The sequence below is a fragment of the Falco rusticolus genome, chromosome 5 (genome assembly GCF_015220075.1).
Source record: "Falco rusticolus isolate bFalRus1 chromosome 5, bFalRus1.pri, whole genome shotgun sequence".
NCBI lineage: Eukaryota > Metazoa > Chordata > Aves > Falconiformes > Falconidae > Falco > Falco rusticolus.
Window position 1 is genome coordinate 40,073,167 of NC_051191.1, and position 19,706 is coordinate 40,092,872.

At 39.7% G+C, this 19,706-nt stretch overlaps 1 long non-coding RNA gene across 3 annotated transcripts in view; it reads right to left on the reverse strand.

The window, feature by feature from the left end:
• LOC119148827 overlaps positions 1-19,706 on the reverse strand; it is a 49,543-nt gene that overhangs the window by 12,624 nt on the left and 17,213 nt on the right. Inside the window, exons 3-4 of one of the 3 annotated variants that reach the window (XR_005104500.1) lie at positions 4,197-4,301; positions 2,825-2,998 (exon numbers count right to left, since the gene is read on the reverse strand). The exons of the other annotated variants lie outside the window; for them this stretch is intronic. This is a non-coding gene — a long non-coding RNA (uncharacterized LOC119148827). The remainder of the gene's footprint in view (positions 1-2,824; positions 2,999-4,196; positions 4,302-19,706) is intronic. 3 annotated transcript variants of the gene reach the window in all.

Sequence of the window (19,706 nt, forward strand, 5' to 3'; positions counted from 1 at the left end):
AGAAGATGTAAATTTTTTTAGTACTAAATGAGAAAAATGTTTGGGGATATGACAGGGGATGTTTAAACAAGATTATTTGGAAAAAAAAAAATCACAGTTTTTAATACAGCAAAGACTCTCTAGCACTGAAGACCCAAAATACCCCTGACCCCCCAGGTATGATTTGTAATCTACCCTCATGCTCTCAGTAGCTTTCTCAGTTCTCATGAAGCGAATTACACGATGTCATTAAAACTAAAACCACCCATGCAACTTGCTGAAGCTGCATGTAATTAAAATGGAGTGGAAATGCCTTCATGCAGGAACTTACTTAATGTCATCCCTGCTTCAGGAGGGAACAGTATGTTCACATACTGCTAGAGAGGAGTAATCACCTCCTCCACAGAGTGCTGCTGGTGGATCTGCTTCTTCCCGTTGCTCACACCACCCCTGGGATCCACAGGGAAGGAACCTGAGTGCGCTGTGGTAGTGTGTGCCCAGAGAAACCTCCATTGCATAAGCAAAGCTGATAACTCCATGCCCTGCAGCACACCAGGTACATACAAACCTCTCAAGGGGGGGCTCGTGGGCATCTGGAAATCTGTCCAGTCCCCTGTGGTCTCAGGGGTGTAGAGAGCTTGGGCCAGGTCCCAGCATGGGCCTGGGAAGGAAGCATGGTGCCAGCCACAGCTCTGGGCTAATGAAAACCTCAGTGATTTCCAAGAGATTATTTGTACTCACTGGGATTGTAATTTAAAGGCCCAGATCTCTTCCAGTCCAAAGCAATTAGCATAATCTGTCATCTACTTATTTCTAATTCACAGTAGTAAAGTCACCTTAAGAAAGTTTTCTAAATTTTGCTACTACTACTTTTACATAATAATAATTCTGAGACTGACTGTACTTGTTAACCTAATTCATATGCAAAAATGTTAAATATTTTCAGTGTCAGGCATATTATTCTCTTTTTATCACACTAAGTTAACTGAGAATTTGAATACAATTCCTACTCCTACAGTGCAAAGCGTGTTGGAATTTGCAGGCTTTTTGGGATTAATGTTTTGGCTTTACCTTCCATTTTTGACCTAAACTTTTTTCAATGTTTTACCCTGTTGATATCCTTTCTTCTGAGGGAACCCTACCAACTTTAGCCAGCGCCACTGGAAGTCATTATAGAATCATAGAATCGTGGAATTATTTGGCTTGGAAGGGACCTTTGAATATCATCTAGTCCACCCTCCCTGCACCAGTCAGAGACATCTTCTGCTACACCAGGTTTCTCAAAGCCCCATCCAACCTGGCCTTGAACACTTCAAGTTATGGGGCATCCACGACTTCTCTGGGCAACTTGTTCCATTCATGGGACAAGGAATGAAGCACTTTACAAGGAAAAAAAAAAGGAATGACAAGAATAATAGTTGTGGAGAAAAGTTTGGAAAATGGAAACTATAGTGGACTGAAATACCACAGCACAGATCAAAATTATTCAAATGTTATTTTAAAGCCTCCCTAATTTTAAAACCAACCTAAAATTTTTGCATCACTCTGACTCATGATACTTAACATAGAGAACAAATCCTAAAACTGGGAATATTTGTGTGCTTAATTCCAATGCCTTGAAAAGAGCATGCAGTTGAGAGCTGCCATAGCTGTATTTGGATCGGTACACGTGACCACTTCATTTACGTGAAGGATTTACCTTTCTTTTGGGAGTGGAAACATAAAGCGTTGTCGTGTGCTGTGCTAATGGGATAAATCAGGGATTTCTACAGAACCTCCCATGTTTATCTTCTCCCTGATGTCTGTTATACTGATGACCTTAACACAAAGACAATCTTGTTATCTAAAACTGCTTTCTGCCATACGCTTGTTTGGGCTGAGTTAGAAGGGAGGATGACTGGCACGAGCAGAAAGAGTCAAAGTACCCTGACAATACAAAGCACGTTACTGTTGATCCAGCCCAGCTCAGCAATGACTCCATGGCCATGACAGCTGTTTAATAACCTATATGAAAGCACCTGCTGTCTCCCAGCAGGTCTTTCTTGCAGGGACCCAGTGACACTGAGTGGTGACACCTGCCCAGGTGACTCAGAGTGATACCCATGCTCAAAGCCAGGCTGGCAGCTGACACTTCTTGGACTGGTGTTGCTGCGTCCGTGACTCGCAGCAGGCAAGGAGGATGAAGACACAGTGCCCTCGTACTGTTGTCATAACCCCTTCATCCTGTGGTAGCAGCCGGCTATGCCAGCTGTGGATTAGGACCCCAGTATTTTAGGGGCTCCTGTAGAAATAGTAACAGAAAAGTGATCCCTGCCCTAAAGAGCTTTCAGGCTAAATACTCACCCTGTACGCAGACAGCTTCACCCCTTAGGCCAGCTATCTCAAGCCCTTTCCCCACATAAAAGCATCGACAGTCATTTGAAAGGATAAAAATTCAGTTCGATCTTTGTTGTCAGCTGCCTATTTCATGTCTTAAACTCCCAGGAGAATAGCTGTTGACCTATGGAGGTTTTACTGTATCTTGTGATTTCTATTAATGCTACTTTGTGTCAAATAAAACATAGAATCGAGACAGCAAAAAGCACACAGGCAGCAATTCCCTGCCCTGTGTCTCATGTACGTGTTAAGAACAAACAGCAGATGTCAGCACTAATCCAGAACTTGAATGTTCACATGGACTTTAATCAGACCTTGCTTTACTGTCCTCAAAACGCATACGCTCAGACTGTGAAGAAACTCATCAAAAGCTCTGCTTGGAAACACAGATATATTTCTATTCAAAAAAACTTAGCACATCTGAAGTATCACTTCCACATGAGTACTCCTAGCTAGCAAGGGACCACACCTGTATGGATAGGTTTTTGCTGCATGCTGGACTACCTGACGATATGGGAATAGAACAGCATCCTCCCGGCCTGGTCACCGCCACTCTGAGGTCAATGGATGCTAGATTCCTTCCGGAGGACATGCAGCATACATTAACATGCTGCTTTCCAAGCCCTGGAAAAAAATTCAGCTCCTGAAAAAGACCAAAAAGAAAATTAAGAATACGCCATGACTGCTTGGACATTTCCTGCCAGCACAAAGCACAATGAAATTCCTTAGGGTTTTGACCGCTGTCACAGCTATTAGACATACAAGAACACACTACTCGTGATAGAGCCCCGGATCCCTCTTTCCAGTATCTGTGGTGGGATCTTTTAAATCCTGCAGCATTCTGATGTCTGCAGCAAATCATCCTCAGTAAAACTGCTCCACACAGGAATATTTCAGCCAGGATTTCTCCCAAAATAGAAACAATTTTTATACCAATACATAGGAATATGTGGTTTTATTCTGAAGCATATCCCATCAAAATCAAAAAATGGCAAGCTTAATGGCTTTATTATCTACAACTATAGCTTGGTCTCCAAGGTTCTTTACCAACAGTTCCTTTACTGACATTGAATGGAAGAGGACAAGTATACTCAGGGTCAATTATAGAAGTAAAAATAGCTTGGCTATTTAAAATCTTATTAGTTCTGGTTACAAAACCAAACTGACATCTGTTTACATTATGAACTTAGAAGACTCAGATAGTTCCTCCTGAGCTGAGAGCCAAGTCTTAGCCTGAACAAACTGGCAAGATGCCCAGAGCCACCTTCAGTTTTTAGCAAACACCACCACCAGATTACACCCAACTGCCACCCCTGTCATTCCACGATCTTTGCCCCCTGAACTCCTTTGCTCTATGCTATTTTTGAAAAAAAAAAAAAAAAGAAAAAAAAAAAGCTGTTTTTATTAACTAGTAAAACAATTTACTTTGATTCATCTTCTCTGACCAGAAGAACATAAAAGGTCATCAGTCTTAACTTCTCTGTCAGCACAGAGATGTCAAACCAGAATTAAGTGGTGGAAAAATTGTTGAGGGAGAAATCGGTTAAAAATCAAGACAAACAAAGGTAACGAATCCCCTTTCTCAAAAGAGAGGAAAAGAAATACTGCTGAGCTGCCTTGCTGCTACTGGCTGATCCTCTGTCAGTTAGAAACTTCAATTTCTCATGCAGAATTAGAGACATTATGATACCTGAGAAGAGCTACATGCTTTTCATGAATGCAGAGAAACATTAGGAAAGAAAACAAATTCTCAGGTGAATTAACAGTGCTTTGATCTCCACCTTTTATAATAACAAAGAAAATCACCCTTTACACCATACAGCTGAAATCAGTTGCATCACCTTTTCTTTGCAGGATACTCCAGTGCAGGATTACAGTTCTCTCCTGCCTTTACCTGTGCACTGCTCTCCCAAGGTGTTTTCTCTCATCCTAAATAGTGGCTGGCTCTTTTCCAAACAGAAGAAAAGAAGAAGACTGAATTTCCTACCCATTTCAACACTTTTTTCATGCATGCCAGATGCTCTTATGCATAACCCCAAGGGATACGATGAGCTCTATATCACATTCTGAAGATGAGGAAATTCCGGTGGCTCCGCAAGTAAAGTGAAATCACACGAGCTGTCTACCATAAATATCCCATATCTAGACTTCAGATATAAAAAGTATTAACAAAAACACTTCAGCTGTTCTGTGTTACCACTCCAGCAATGACAGAATGAGAGCTGGATTGAAGTATATTGGCTCTATAACTGGTGCAATTCTTTACTCTTTGAAATCCCTGCCAGCCAGAAGAAACTTTCAACAGCAGATAGGTGACCCTTTGCTTAGCTCAGAGACAGGTGGGATTAGCTCCCAACTGAGCACAGCATAACAGCCTGACAGCACATACACAGAGGTGAGCTTCATGTCAGATTGAATTTTTTGTAAAAACTAACAGGTGAGTAAAAAAAAAAGGCTTTTAGCCACTGAAGATGTCTAGGAATCTGAAAGCCACTGAGGACGACAAAACAAATGCATAGTATGTAGGGGGTACTGTCTTGCAGCATATCCTGATATCCAAAGACATTTCTTTTCCCTATCCATCAGTATCTTTTCTACCCTATCTGGACAAGACTCCAGTCAGCCCTTTCTCATCAGACATTTACCTCATTCAGACACTGGGGAAACAAATACACTGCATCATATGTCAGCTGGAGGGGGGCGGGAGGAGCGGCGGGCAGCATTAAAATAGGGGCAGAGGTGCTTATTATCCAAGTAGTGATGGATTGTATCCCAAGCCATTTTGACCTCTCCAGTCATTTCACGTGAAGGCAAGCAGCAGCCAGAAGCTAAACCCTGCGGAGCACTTCCACCTGATGCCCCTTCCTCTGGGACCTCCCAGGGAAAAGAGGACGGATGTTCTTGGGCAACCAGTGGCCACTGGGTCCTTCAAACGAAGAGATCTCAAAGTCTACCAGGTGTTGCTGATAGTTCTCGATGAATATAAATGAATATAAATATGCCAATGAAAACAGAATCTCGCTGGACTATAACAGGGGAATCACCTAATTTATTGAATGCAAACTTTGATTAAATCTCAGTTTACTGTTTGCTTCCTGAAGTTGTTTCGGGCTACTAAAAAGTACTTATCAGTATACAGATATACACAAGCGTTCTGGGTAACGTCTAAAGGGACCTTTCAAAAAACAGAGAGTTTATGAATGTAAAGCTGTATTTTGTGTGCAAACAAGTGAGACTGGTCAAAATTTTTCGAGTACTTCTATAAATAAGGCCATTCATGAAATGCTGAGCAAATTGGAAGTAGGTGGTTCTGTCAGCAATGTTGTCCTACTCTTTCTTAAAAGGAGCTTCTGACCATTCAGTAGCTCCTTTGTGTGCCTTTTATTCTTATCTGTCATCCCATCTGTCACAAGACCCTCTACATCTTTAAATATTACCTCTCATCTGACCACTCTAGTCTAAAAGTAGATAAAATAATTATGTCACATAAATATATGCCACACGGCAGTGAGGGTGCATGAGAATGCAGGCACATGCAGTCACATGACTTCATACTGAAAAAGATGCACCCTCCATCTGCTTGCAGGGATACTGTAATTTCTTGCCTGTCACTTTACAGGAGCAGTTTATCAGAAAAACACATTGACAAGATTGTGCAAACCAACCTTCTTTGATATGAACACATATTTTTGGATTTTCAGGATTTGTCTGGTTTTAAATATCAACAGTGGAGCATACTTTAACAGAGGAATCCTTAAGCTGTCCTTTCAGAAAATCAGAATTTAGCTCATTCATCTGTTTGGAGGCATGAACTGCTAAAGACAATAGTGCATTCTATCTAGTAAAGACTTTCATCATATCACATATCACACTCTGTCACAGTATTATCACTTAGACTGCTTTTTAATAACAGATTGCTGCAAAGCTATGAGCAGTTCTTTAATGTTTTGTTTTATCCTTACCAGCTGCCCACTTATTCAATGCTTATCTAAAGACAGATTGATCCATTTCCTCCCAACTATCACTATGGAAAAATTCAGAATAGTACCTGCGAGCTTCATACACATTCAAGAATTTATTTTCATGTCCTCCCTACAAAAAGACAGCTATTATTGTCCCTATCCTTGTACTTGGAGAATTAATTCATTGAAGGACTGAAATCAGATTTACTCTAAATGCCTATTTAGGTGCCTATTTTAAGAAAATGAGGGTGTGAATGTTACGGCTCTAAGCACTGCTTTTGTAATAATCCCAAGTCAAGCTCTTTGGATTTCTCTCCTCTTGGGCCTGTGAAGAGCCATCCTTTGCTGCAAGTCGTCACTGCTTCAACAGATTTTGTTCAGATCTTCTATGCCCTTCGACTGCTTTTATAATGATTTATACCCAGCCATCAGAATAAGCCTTTGGGGCAGTAAGGGATTGGGGTTTGGACTGATCACAGCTCAGTAGAGAGCCAGATAAGTAGACATCTGAACTCAAACTTCTCATTCCTTTTCAAGTTATTACAACAACAAAAAAAAACAGCTGTCACCTCCATCAATACTTGGACTTATTTAATTTTGAAGGAAGCTTGGTTTTGACAGGCAGAGTAAGTTTGAGAGTTACTTACAGGGAAGCTCACTCCATTTCTGGACCCCAAGTGCTCTCAGAAAAGGGGTAGGTGCTGAATTAGTCTGCATAGAAAATTATGGGTGCACCCAGGAAGAGGGCTATTGACATCCAAACATCCAAACCACACAGGAGGCTCCTACTGAAATTGAAAGTCCCTAAGACTGGGTGAAGAATCTGAACCACGTTCTGCATGTAGGCAGTCCCACTTCCGTCTCTTACATCCTGAATTGGACTTAATCATGCATCTTGAAGCACATTCACAGTGCTTTTTATTAAAGGATTGTCTATAATTATGTTCCCTTTAAACGTGGAAAGTTTTTTTTGTTTATTTAAGATATCAGAAAACATTGAAAGGTATCTTCCTTGTCATTCCTTCATTAAGCAATACCTTGAACTTTAATAGTATCTTCAATGCAAGTGTTATGCGAATGGAAACTGTAGAATCTGTCTTATGGGGAATTCCAAAATTTTTTTTTCCAAACAACAGGAGTTGTTGAAGTATTAAAAATGAGCATTGATTCAGTTCAGAAACAAAAAATATTTTGTTGGATTGACTCAGAAACTAATCATAAACCACAAAAACCAGCAGCTTTGGAAATTACAGTTTGAAAACCTGATGCTCCCCTTTCCTGGCCAGCCCATATGTTTTGCAGGTCTCCTTCAGCCATGTGACTCACGCAATGCCCTGTGCAGCTTGGTCAGAGTAGAACATCTCCTGCTTCTTTTGAAAAGGGCCTGAGCTTCAGATCAGGAGCTTGAGCTGCAGCTGCCACACACCATTGAAACCATCAAAGAAAACTAGCACTAGTATAACAAATAGAATTAGTCTGCCTCAGGTTTATCAGTGGAAACTCTTTCAGTAACTTTTATCCTGAGTGAGAAAAAAATCAGTGGGAAAAGAACAGGTTTTGCTAAGTACCCATTTTGAAAAAAAATTTGCAGATACTTCTAATTATGAGCATCAGTGAACTCCACACAAGTCAAAAGTTTTGTCATCAGAAGAGAGTATTATGCTCATCGTTTTGACCTCTGATACATGAGCAATTCATCCAGTGATTCCTGCCCTGAGATCAGAAATTTGTAGGTAGCTGGAGTGAGTGGTTTAGGAAGCCCACAGCACTGTTCTGAACACGTGATGTCCTCTATCCAACCCAGCTTGCATTAGCCACCTACCTCAAGCTCTTGCCTTTTGAGCAAAGGTGTTCTCTCTAAGGAAAGAAACCTTAGACCTGAAACACTCTGCGGAAATATCCACCTATTTGACCACAGAAGAAGCCCTTGGACACCAAATTTCACACCTCAGCTGAGTAATCAGAATTAGGAGTATCAAAACTGAGTGTAAGTGATAGTGAATTTATCCCATGCTTAGCAACCTGCTAACAATTCTTTATGGTCTTGGTAACAACTTTACAAACACCAATAAAATCTTTCATGCTTTCCATGCAAGGGAGGAGTGGGACTCTTGGTAAGAGTCACATAATAAGGCAGGGTTAGAGCAGTCCCAAGGCTAACTGTCTTCCCTTTGTGCATTTCTAAATGTACTTCCTGCCCTGTGCATTTTAATGTGCTTAATATTTACCCCATCTCCTGCTGACTTCTCTGTTCTTTAATCCCTCTGCTTCAGTCTTGCTCTGATACTCTCAGCTGCATCTCTGCCCTACTGCTGCATATTTTATGGTGTAACTTTTTTTTTTTTAATAATTCTCTCCCTGTGTGCCCCATTCTCAGTACCTCACAGAGCTTTCTGACTCCTAGCGCCTTGTTTTCCCCTCCATCCTGCTATGCCCTGTTTTGGTCCATATATTCATATATATTCTACAACAACTTTGTGCAGACCATCTTCCAGACCATCATCTGGATCTTTCTGGCACAGCAAGGTTAGCTGACGCGGTCTCAGCAGAGACAGTTGTAATGCCAGGACAAGCCCTCCATGTCTCGCAAACTGCTTGTTTTGCTCACTCAGAAACAGCAGGAGCTGGTTTATTCCCAGGAGCTGCCAGAGGATCCCTCTCGCACACAGGAGTGATGTGTCCCCTGTAAAATTCAGTCTGAAGCCACAGGTGGTGCTCTGACAGCAGTTCTTAGGCAGTCAGCAGCAACAGCTGCCAATCTTGGATGCTTGACCACTCCTGAAATATGCCAAAGAGCTTCTCCCTTTTCACCAAGCTCTCTGCAGGGAGCCTGGTTATGTCATCCCCCTCCCCTAGGTCTGATGGAGCCACTGCACCTGTACTGTTACGCATCAACAGCAAAACCAGAAAATCTTGGTACACTACTTAGCTTATCAGATGGACCAACCTCATCCCAGTCATTAACATGTCCAAGTTTTCCTTTCTACTTACAAGTGCATACTTCTGATTCTTACGAAAAAATACAAAACTTTGCAGAAGATCACTAATCCATACCATGCACGGGTTAGATGCAGTACACCTAAATTCTGCTGAAGTTAAGACACAGGACCAACACTGCTTTAGATTAGAGGGATTTAGATTAAAAAAAACCAGCCTGGCTTGGCCAGAAACTGTGCTCAGCTCTGCCATCTCCTACTTCTGCACCAAAACATGCAGCGAGAGACCAACAACCTGCAAGCCATTCCCCATGAACCTGAAGTCCCCATCACAACCATCCCTGTCTTTTTCACTAGGTAGCCAGTGCCACCATTTGTCCAAAAAATGCGAAACAAACCATGAAGACCTATGAGAGCGGTATTATCTCCAGGTCTCCTCTACCTACTGACCGAGCTGGGGAGTAGCCTGTGGCTGAGAGCACTCCCCACTCCTGCCCTGCAGCCAGCTGAGGCCGTAGGGCTGATGCAGATGCTCAGTGTCACAATGTCCCTGTGTGTGTGCTGAGGCTGTCCCTCACAAGGGAAGAGATGGGTTCACAGCTCTCAACTCATTGCCACTTCCCTGCCTTGGACCTGGGAGACAGTCTCAACACCACAACCACGCTTTTGTAATGAATAATACATTGACTTGCTGTTTTTTACTTTTTGTGCATGATGGCCACAGAATTGGTCCATAGCCTCAGAAATGCTGGAAGATGTTATAACTTGGCTATCACGTTACTTCTGATATTAATTCTGATTCTTCTGTCACATTCTGCTGAAACAGGCAAAACTGCCCCTCAGTTACTGATGCAGTATATCCCATGCCAGTAATGTAGGTACTACTTTAGTGCTTAGTTATAGAGGAAATTAAACATAATGAAAAAAACCCAACTATTGTAAGTACTCAGACAGAGAAAACAAGAATATTTAATGTATATGCTTCCCCAGAAATAACAGCAACACATATATTTCAAATATAGTCAGAATATAAGCAAGAACTCAAGGGGACACTGCTTCCAGCTGTGCTTATGCTTTGCATGAATGATTATTTAAATATTTTAATGCTTCTAATTTTTTGCATACCTTTCTGTTTGTTTCATGACATTCAGGAGAGAGGATTTGTACCCATTTAAAGACACTTTGAAAAGCAAGAATACTGGCCTACAAATTCTTGGAAAGAACTCAGCTGTGCCATGTAGAAAGGAGCAGCTTTGATGTATTCGAGGAAGTGCTCCTGCTGATCAGGCATTTTACAGTTTGTTTCTGTCCAAACTGAGCTGCTCATGCTGATTCATTAGCAAAGGATCTGTTCTTTGCCAGATCACACTTGCCTATGCCAAGCTACTTTAGCCAGGCACTACCAGTTCCTGTACATGGCATGTGCATAACCTCTCCCACATGGTCATGTACTAAATCCAGTGGCAAAGAAATACTGGGAATAGTTTTGCCTTTAAAAAAGATAACTTGAATGTATGGAAACATTTGCTAGAGTTGTACCAAATTCCAAAGGTTTTTAGAAACCAAAACTGCAGTTGCATGGTAAACATACGCCATAAATTATGTTTGATTAAGCAACATAAAAATGTCTGTTTCTGCATCAAAAATGCAATGTGTTTTGGTCAGATGCAAAGCTCTCTTTGTGCTAAATGAAGAATATACCTAATGTGAAACTCCTGGCTCCTTTTCCATTGTTTTGTGACACCTCTGACTGCCATCCTCAATCTTCACTAGGCCCACCAGCAGCACCTGCCCACTGTTTCCAAAAGCTTCTATTCCACTTAAGAGTTTTCACCTCTCCCCCCACTTTTGGGTGAAGGAGGTGATGCCTGTGGGGCCATCTTAACACACGTGAGATTTTCCTATTTTGTAGAAGGTTATCCTTCTACTGTAGCTGGACCCTGAAACAGAGAAACTGAATCTCCACTTAACATCTGTGTTTCTGAACTTTAAAATATACCATCAGGGTTCAGATTTCCTGCTAGCTGCCCTGCTGGCTACATATGAGATTTACTTTATCGAAAACAATAGCTTATTTTCTAATTGTCTTACCAATTCAATGTTTTAAGTATTTCTTTAAAAATGAGATGTAAGCACATCTACAAAAGGAAGGAAACCTATTCTCTCTAAGAGTATCACTGGTGTTACAGAAGAATTATAAAATACCTTGGCCTTTAAAAGATTTATCTTGCAGGAATCGCAAGTGAGAGTTGGATCACTGATCAGAGCGATGGGGAGCCTCCAGAGAGAGATGGCATCACTCCCAGCGAGCCAGAGCCCTGGAGCTGCACTGAGCAGCGTTCCCAGGGCTCTGCTGCCTGCAGCAAGGGGCTGCCTTCCAGCTGCAGCAACTGTTCCTGAATATGAATCTGTCCCCTTTCTTGCTGCCTTTGGGCTGTTTAAACTAGCATCTTTTTCCTCAGCATCAGAGTGGGATAACAACATTTTGGAGGAAAAATATTGAGTGCTGAGTATTTCCTGATAGTTTGAACTAGGAAGTGTTAAAACCTCTTTGGTATAAAAAGATGGTAGGAACACAGGACATTCATGTTGATCTATACTATTTACACCAAACTGGCCTTTGCTTTTTTATCTGGTTTAACCAGGAGGCTCTCCTTAAATCATCTCAGTTCACTACATGCCTTTTTTGCACCTCTGTAATTAACTGTTCCTGCGCAGGCAAGCTGGATGAGACCACATATGAGAGGGCGCAGAAGTCCATGTTCAGTTTCTTCCAAGCCAATGGAATAAACCAGACACATCTGAAATTAATTTTCTGTCTGTCTCCCAAGACTAAGAGCTTTTCTTGGTCTAGTGTTTGTTTTCAAAATTGTGTTAAATTATCCTCTTAAATGTGTGCATAAGATAGATGCATGCTTCAGTATCTTGGTGATACAGGACTGCTTGATGTAGGGGCAAGGTGATATTTAGCCAAGCATTAGAGACATGTGAGAAGCTGATGTCTGCCTCTAACCCTGTGATTTACCATGGCAAACGAGCTGAAAAGGACACATGACTCTGTAGTTTGGCACTTAGTCTGAAAGGAACAGATTTTGAATTCCTGTTCTGACTCCCAGCACCATTTCTGCATTCTGCTTTAAACTATCATCAGCTAAAATAAAGAAACAAGTTATGGGAAGGGAAATTTAAGTCAGGGTAGGTCCTCTGTCCCCCAGGACAGGGAAGGTCTCCCATGCATCCTTGCTTCTGGGAAGCCTATGAGCCTAACCGGCGATAAGGCTCAATGCAAGGAGACAAGTGAGACCATAAAAAGGAGTAGCTGTCAACGCTCAGCCCGTGGTATCTAAAGGCCAAATATGATGACACGGAGAGCCTCTACACTTGATTTCTTTTGCAAAGTTAATGATAGCTGAGTTTTCCAAAACCTGTCGTTTGCTTTAAATGTTTCTAAGTAAACTCAAGGCAAAAGCAGACACTTTTCAGGACAATCCAGGCTTGACTCCCTCCCTCTCAGCATCTACATAGAGAAACTACAGTATTTCAAGTCTATTTGTATGTGGCAACACAAAACTGTACTATTTGTTCAATTAATTACTTAATGCAGATAGGCTCAAGATAATATCCTCAGCAATATTTACAAGGTCTTCTGGAGGTGGACCTCAGTTTGCTGTTCACATGTTGTGAACAAAATGAAAGCTGTGTGGGTGCATTTAATGGACATTGCTCAAGCTTGATAGTTAAGTAGCTTGGGCCACACAGCTGCTGCTGGACTCATGGCATGAGCAAAGCAAGGGAGTATCTGCCTGCAGAAGACCACTTAGACATATGCTCATATTTATTGCTTTCTGTTAAAAAATCATTGGCTTCATAACTTACATTAATAGAAATTTGAAAAATGTATCCTTTATATGAACAAAGGAAGCTCTGTAAGCTCATCTGGCCGCAGGGCTAAACATACTTACTGAATTATTATCTTCTCCATCAGGTTATACAGATTTTCTAAAAATAGCTCCACTGCAAATTCTGAAAGTTTAAGAATTTATCTGAGCCACAAAAGAGAGTGGATTTAGCAAGCTAAAGAAAGAAGGAGCATAATGAAAGCTTGACTAAAGGGCAAGTCACTTTTTGAGGAATACAAACAGAAAATTTGAAATAGCTGATATAATTTAAAAACAGATGGGGCACAAAACTTTAAAACCATATTGCACTCTTTCTACCTCATGACTCGATGTTAAGAAGTAAGCGTACATCTCAAATGCTAACTGATTACAAAACAGGATCTAGATAAGATGTTAAGTAATTTCAAGTAGTCACAATGCAAGCAACATGCATAACCCACCAGTGGCAGTATGTATCCCATTTGCTAAAGCTCCTTCTTCCTCTTCTTGTGGGCACCCTGATGCCCACACCCCTTACAGCAAGGCACAGGAGTCCAAAAGATAAAACCAATGCTGATCCATATATATGCTAGTGAGCATGGGGGGAGAATTGAAAAGAACAACACATTTAACATTTCCTCAGCAGAACATGTTTGGCACCTGGCACTTTGAACCTGAAAGTATGAAGCTATTGTACAGGTACCGAAAGAAGTAAATTCCTTTGTTATATCATTTTGAAATCAGTGGCTTTATAACACACCAACATTTTGCAGCAGTTAAGTCACAGCCATGAGGTCCCTAAGGAACTAAGTTACCAGGTCTCCATATTTGCATTTTTCTGGCACTTTACAATGCTGGGCCTTGAAATGCTGTCTATGCTGTTTTATCTGCTGTGAAGTTGGTAGCTTGCATTTGCTCACTCACATTTCTTTCCTTTTGGAAATGTGGCTGAAGTTTAAGGTCCTTTAAAGGTCCCTTCCAACCCAAACCAGTCTATGATTCTATGATTTCTTCATAGCAACAGCCACATGCAGAATATTTTGGACACATTTTATGGTAAGGAATAAAGAATTATTTTTTTTCCAATGAAACAAAATGTTTTATGTGGAAACACTTCATAAGTTTCAACTTTAATCAGCATTAGAATTCTGCTTATACCTCGTTGAAGTCTCTTTTAAGTGACAGCAATTGATATTTTCTCTGCAATTTCAGATGTTAACAACATACAGTTTTTAAAATAATCACTGATAAAATGGGATCTTAAAAAGTGATGAGAAAATAATTTTTAAACAAACTAGTAAATTATAAAAAAATCACAAACTGCAAATAAACTAATTTCACTAATTACACTGCAAGCAATAAAGACTTTACATAGATCTATAAAGAAATAAATCTACTTTGGTAAAATTTTGCATGTGTTGAGTCAGGTTTCAGGTAACTTTTCTTTTTCTTATGCAACTTATAACGTAACACTTTAGTATAATGAGAAATTGGAACTTTCTTGAAATATCCTCAATTCCTTCGATGTCAGCTTCTAATTTCCTTTTCCTATAGGGTATATCCTTAATGCTATTTTACATATTTTATATTAATAATAAAATATATATTATTATGTATTATATATTAAAATAATAAAAGTATATTTTAAAAGTTGGCATTATTTGTACTGTACCATGCCCCTGATGCAAGAAAGTGCTAATCAAGTATATCTTTACATACTTTCCCAAACACAGATATTTTTGAACTGCAAGCTAAAATCTGAACTCCACATATAAATTGAATGTTTAATTTCTTTTCAGACTCAATGCCTGAATCAGCTTTCTCAGCTCCAAAATCCTGAAGGTTTCTTTAACTGCAATAAGTAGGAATAATTACAAGTTAACTGTTTTAAGTATTTTAATTTCTTCCCACTCTGAACATCATTATTTCAACATTGACAGGCAAAAGAGGTGATCTCATATTTCACAATAAAATAAAGCCTGAATAACCATGGTCAGGGTAACTGTTGCTTAGTAATTTAACAGATGTGTCTCTGGATTTTAAAATTCAGTATCAGTCATAAATTGTAACAAAACTTTTATTATCCCTTTGGTCAACAGCTATGAGTTAATAACAGCCACAAGGCAGGGCAGGTATTAAGTCCATGAGGTCATGTCCTTTGCTTCTGAACCTGTTTGCATTTTGTTCTTTAGCAAGCCAAGGCAGATTGATTGCAATGAAGCTGATACCAGGCTCAACTCAGAGAAAGCAAAAGTAGAAATAGTCTTAAAATCTCACTAAATAGATTCCTTTTTTCCCTATCTGGTAGATGGAGACTCTGGCCTTTTAGTGCTTTCTGCATAGCATAGTCTGTGGCAATTCAGCTGGACTGGATATTGGCATTGTGTGGTACCATTTCATTCTCAAGTTATTTAACCCTTCCTTGACATTGCTGTAACAATGGTCAATTTTTTAAATTACTTGTTTCAAAGTAAAAAGTTGCAGTAATTTGCTTTGTCATTTTCTAATACTGCTTTTTGCTGGGTATTTTTAGGCTCAAAGTGTTTGCCAAACCGGACCTCAGCTTAAGATTAGTTTCACCTCATCTCATAAGGCACCTTCTAATTGTGCTGGATTAAATACTGATTTGTCTGTGGACTCAGAGGAGGACTACAATCTCCTTTAAGAGCTGTAGGCTGCTTCCCAGAAATGAAAACAGCTAGAAAGCCACACCAGGGGTTACATCTAACCTTTCCTTCTCCTGTGCTTCATCCCCTGTGTTGTATTTCCAGAGCTGTCCATGACAGGGGAGAACATGGACATGCCATGCTGTTGAAAACGGAGTTTTGAAAAGAAACAAATGAAAAGCCTACTAAACCAATAATGAATTTGGGCTCTCTTTTTACTTACATTCCTTATGGACTGCACTTCAGGCAGAACTAGCCAATCCCAGCCCCCACTAACATCAGGCTGTCCAATACTTCCCACTATTGATCTGTGATGTAAGTGCCTTATAACCTTGCCCAGTTTTATTTGGGCTGGATTTTTCCATGATGGATAACAAGATAAGGCAAACACTTTATATGCCTACACATAACTTCCATGTTTCAACTGCTAATTAATGTTCAATATTGAGAAAAAATACAACGTGAGCTTTGGCAGTGGCTTCTTGAGGCAGAGGAGCTACCTTCCAGAGCTGGCCAAACAAAAACTTCTGAAAAAATCTTAGTGAGCATAGCAACAGAGAAGGCAGAAAGATCATTAAAGATTACGCATACTCATAAAAGGGACAGAACCTGAGAATTCACTGGCAATCTTGATTCTTGCATTTCTATATCCTTCGAGTACTTGAACTCAGAGCCTTAAAATTCTGTTAAGGGAGGCCTCTGTGTGTAGCTTGGTATGTGTATTTCAGTATTAATTAGAATCTTTAAAGAGAGATCAAGAATATAAGGCTGCAGAACTCAAGAAATATCAGCAGTAAGTGGATTATATAAAAGTTGTATGAGCAAAACAAGCAAAATGATTCTGCTCATTTAGTTGCCTTAGTTTCAGAAAGGCTTAATTGTGAAATAGGTTGTGCAAAATAAGATTCTTGCTTAATTTCACAGCCTTTTCACTAGAAATAAGTATTAAACATATACAAAATAATATTGCTTAGTTAAAATATGGTACAACAAATCTTTCCCTAGAAAAAATAGACTTGTGCTGAGTCCAGCCACTAATTAGCCCAATTATAAGCAACAACAAATAATTTCGCTTTTAATCATGAAGTCCTGCAAAGACTCCATTTTACTTTGTGAAGAAATGCTTTTAACTTGAAGTGTTTACTACTGCATTTCCCCTAAATATAACTCAACTCAAATTTAGTTCTTGCTTAGACTTTGTAATACTCCATTTGTATTAGAGCTAGTTTAACAATGGTTAAAATATGAAATACAGCATTATTACTATTGGCATTTGAAATTTTAAAATAACATTTGTATATTCATATATATGTGTGTGTATTTGAAGAAAGATAATGCTCTGATAATGTTCTGAACTTTCTGGGGTTCGTTCTGATTCTTTCTATACTCACCTCCAGTTCCTGCCAGTGCCAGTACACTGGTGACACAGTGAATCTTTGTTCAACCTGGAACAGGAATGTTACATTCTTGTCTTCACTTCATGATTTTTATCTGAGCTTCTACCTGTTTTTAAACTCTAATTTATAAAACAAAAAATGTAATAAAGCATAGTAGGTGGCAAGATAAGTAGCTGAGACAGATGAGAAAAGTAGACATAACCTGTTTAGACCCTGTTTATGCTTTTGGTACTCAATTTTTGCCAGAGAATTTCCAATTTATTTGCAAAATCTACGTAACTTTTAGAGGGGTGGGGTGGGGGCTAGGTGGTTGAGTTTGGGGTTTTGTCCATTATAAAATGCTGGTCACCCAAATCTGAGAATTGTTTTTAGATAACGTTGCCTAATTTTCCTCTGATTTATTTCCCATGCTCATACAGAAGCTAGAAATACTTCATTCTCTTTAGATTGCTGTTTTCTGGAAGGTCATGATAATTGCCTTCCCTTGATTTGTAACACCAATAACGTTGTCATTTATCTTATGGCTTTCCACCTACTCACTGAAGGAAGCATTAATAACTATGGTAGAGATTTTAACAGAGGTTCAGCAGACCTGCCTCCCTACACCAGGGTCGCCCCAGCCGCATCTCACTGGCTAGCACAGCTCCCCAGAACACACCAGCGCATTGCAAAAACCACAAAAGCAGTAAAGCCCCTTCTCAGGTCTCCAGTTCAGACCAGTTTAGGTGCTTGACACAGTCTTCTGGCAATATATGAAGGGGAGTTTGCTGGCTAGGGACCTTTGGCGAGGGTGCCTGAGACATTTAGTAGTCTGAGTATTGACACAAGTGGGTTTTTTGCTGTCCTATTAGCATGTCTGCCCTTTAATAACATTTTATATTACTTCTCAAATGAGTCTCAAGTTTGCAACAGGTCATATCTTTAACACACTAGAATAACTAGAAACTAGAATAAATTAACAGATACTTCTTACTCTATTCTAGACTAAGATTAAAATCTCCTGGTTTTAAACCACAGTCATCAGTCTTTTGATATGACATTGTTCCAGACCATTTAATGTGTATAGTTCCTTCAGAAAGCAATATTTCTGAATGCTTAACAAAACATTCCTGGAACAAGGAGTCATTCCGCATTTCACCCTTCCAGCCTCAGAAATCAACTGTGCTTGCTGCATGTGTGTTTTATTTTATTTGGCTCATTGTTTCCCTTAGTTTAGAGATCAAAAAGTGAATCTTTACTGTAAAAATAAGGCCTGTGTAGGTCAGGAGGAAAAAAAGGAGAGAGAATAGGGAACATTTCATTGTATATGGGTTGTATCTAACAGCTTTTTTAACAGTGTTCTTCAGATGTTTTGCATTAAAACTTAATATAAAGAATGCTGAATGAGTGCCAAAATCAACGGCATTGTTGGATACATGTTATCACTGCACCCAAGTTCTGATTTATTCTGACATAGAATTGCTTGCCTGCAATTAAAGGTTCATTATTCTACCCTAAGACATGAGTAAACACTGATAATAAGGATTTAAATTATCATAATGGTTTGTATAAATTCTGTGATCAATTTTTATTCTCCTAGTTTTATGTTTCTAACAGCTATTCTATAGTCATATTAATATTGATAATTGCCACAGGCATACATTAAATACTCTATTTTTGTCTCATCCCAGTAGCAGCTTGAACTACATACCAGCTGTCTTCCACACTCTGCTCCACCATTCTCTTCCTGCAATTTTTCTCTGGTTCTGTCTACCCATGTCTTTTCCTTTGCCCACTAAGTCATGCCACCTTCTCACTTGTCCTCTAGGTAACATATTTTTGCAGAGAAAAACACAAGTGTGCTGAAAGGAAGGACTGAGGACAGAAAGAAGAAAGGAGCCAAGAGACTTCTGAAGAAAAAATGCACTCTGATTTTCCAAGTGCAAGGGTGATGACATAGCCACTGGAACACATTTTTCCATTTGGGCTCTGACTGAAGATGAAATGCCCGGGAAGGTTTGAGCAAAAAAAAGTGGTAGCTTTTTATGTGGAATGAGTGTAATGAAACCATGCTTTCCTGAAAATAAAGTGCCAAAAGACTTAAACTCTTCCTATTGACTTGGTTTTATACAATTTTGTATTTTAAAGAAATAAACACAAAAGTAAACCTGGAAATACTACTTAAATTAGCAAAGTGTAATAGCTATTTACCCAATTAAGAAATCATGAGGCAGAAAATGCCAAAGGTTGCAAGCATAGCCTTTATTCAATGAATTTTTTTTTTAGCCATAGCTATTGGTTATTTGGTCAAAATAAACGATGCAGTTCCCTACCTCATGTTTACTGAGCTAGCTGCACAGCTCAAGCAGAAGCCACATGTCACACCTGTTCAGAAACGGTCCCCTCCCACTGCACTGCCTGGAGCAGTAGCCCAGCTTTGTCCACGGGACAGGTCAACATTTTCTGTACTGACATGCCAGTCTCTTACTGAAGCAAGAGAATATAGGACTTTATGGAGTTTAATATATATGTA